This window comes from Bos indicus, chromosome 8, assembly GCF_029378745.1.
Source record: "Bos indicus isolate NIAB-ARS_2022 breed Sahiwal x Tharparkar chromosome 8, NIAB-ARS_B.indTharparkar_mat_pri_1.0, whole genome shotgun sequence".
NCBI classification, from domain to species: domain Eukaryota; kingdom Metazoa; phylum Chordata; class Mammalia; order Artiodactyla; family Bovidae; genus Bos; species Bos indicus.
The window spans coordinates 92,740,631-92,742,888 of NC_091767.1; the positions used below are offsets into that span (position 1 = coordinate 92,740,631).

Here is a 2,258-nt window from a genome sequence, read left to right on the forward strand (position 1 = left end):
CTGTGGTGTTGGAGAAGACTCTTGAGAGTCCCTTGGGCTGCAAGGAGATCCAACCAGTCCATTCTAAAGGCGATCAGTCGTGGATGTTCACTGTAAGGACTGATGCTAAAGCTGAAACTCCAGTACTTTGGCCACCTCATGCAAAGAGTTGACTCATTGGAAAAGACCCTGATGCTGGGAAGGATTGGGGGCAGGAGGATAAGGGGACCACAGAAGATGAGATGGCTGGATGGCATCACTGACTCGATGGACATGAGTTTGAGTAAACTCCAGGAGTTGGTGATGGACAGGGAGGCCTGGCCTGCTGCAGTTCATGGTGTCACAAAGAGTCGGACACGACTGAGCAACTGAATTGAACTGACTAAACTGAAGATACCATAAAATGGAACCATACAATAACTTTACATAGACTGTTTCATGGTTGCTAATTGTTGTTGTTTAGTTATGTCCCAGTCTTTGCAACCCCATGGACTGCAGCACACCAGGCCTCCCTGTCCCTCATCATTGCTGTAAGTTTAAGTTCATGTCCATTGCATCAGTGATGCCATCCAGCCATCTCATCCTCTGACACCCTCTTCTCCTTCTGCCCTCAATCTTTCCCAGCATCAGGGACTTTTCCAATGAGTCAGCTGTTCACATCAGATGACAAAAATACTGGACTTCAGCTTAAGCATCAGTCCTTCTTGCTAGTTACAGAACAGGATTTCCTTTTTTGTAAACACTTTTTTTTTTTTTGTAAACACTTTCACATTCTATTTTTACCTAAAACATTCTTTAAATGGTTGTAATTTTTTGAATCCTTTGTTCTTTTGCACCCGAACCAACAGCCATTTCTTCTCTTATCTATAATTTGTAAGGCCTTCATTATCACGGCTATGTGTAGAATATTATTTGTATGAACTGAATCAGAAAGTGTAGCAGCTAAATAAATCTATTTGTAAAAATTGAAAGAGAAGGTGCAGAGAGACTAATACAAATATAAGCATAATTGATTTTTAAGAAAAGAATACGTCTATATAATACTTTTCTTTATACTGATTATGTCACTCACTAGCTTAAAATTTTTTAATATTTCCCTTTTGCCACATTTGTTAGAATGTTAAGCAAGTCTTCCATAGTCTATCTTCTTAAGTTTCCAGTCTCACATCTCATCCGGTCTTCTTGCACTCTATGCTTAGGCCATTCCAAACTTTATGCAGTTCTCCTAATGCCCCAGATAATGTTAAAGTTCTAAGTTCTCATATTTAAACCCTTTATAAATATTGTTTTCTTCTTATACCTGAAGTGCTTTCTCTATCCACTTACTGGTTATTTTTTTAGCAGGTTCATCAGTGCCCTTCCTGAAAGTTCCCTCTTTACACAGTACTGTCTCCTTCCTCCATTTAGCCCCAAAATATAATGATACAAATTTCAAATGCAGAATCTTTTATATTCTGTCACGTCTTCTTAAGTTCCTTGCCCCTATAACACTTTGAGTATTTTGAAGAAAAAAAATTATGACTGGCTCACCTCAATATCCTGTGCATCTTATATAATTCTGACACCATTAAAAGTATTTATGAAATTAGTGAATAGTGAAGTCGTTCAGTCATGTCCGACTCTTTGCGACCCCATGGACAGTAGTCAACCAATCTCCTCCATCCATGGGATGTTCCAGGCAAGAATACTGGAGTGGGTTGCCATTTCCTTCTCCAGAGGATCTTCCTGACCAGGGATTGAACCTGGGTCTCCTGCATTGTGGGCAGATGCTTTACCGTCTGAGCCACCAGGGAAGGCTTATACTATCTACCAATATGCTCAAGTGAGCTTTGACAAATATACAAAAGCAATTTAATGAAGGGAGTATAGTCGGCACAACTGATATTGGGGCAATTGGATATATATTAGAGAAACAAAGAACCTTGACCTAACTCTCATAAATTTACATAAAATTTAACTCAAAATGGATTATAGACTTAAGTGAAAAATAAATACCCTAAGGAAATACAAATTAAAACTATAAGATTATTACAACATACTTTTCAGAATGTCTATATATATATATATATATATATATTTTTTTTTTTTTTAATGTGAGAACATCACATACTTGCAGGAATGCAGATAAACTGAATCACTCATACGTTGCTGATGGAGATGTAATATTGTATAGCCACTCAGGAAGATAATTGGGCAGTTTTGCATAAAAATAAATACGAAACCATCCGATGACTCAGCAGTCATACTCTTGGGCATTTTCCACAAGGAAGTAAAACTTA

General features: G+C 37.9%; 1 non-coding gene across 1 annotated transcript; it reads right to left on the minus strand.

Annotated features, from left to right (window-relative positions):
* Nucleotides 1–1,700: 1,700 nt before the first annotated feature.
* Nucleotides 1,701–1,772, minus strand: TRNAC-ACA (transfer RNA cysteine (anticodon ACA)). The gene has a single exon. It is a non-coding gene; the product is annotated as a tRNA-Cys (tRNA).
* Nucleotides 1,773–2,258: the final 486 nt, after the last annotated feature.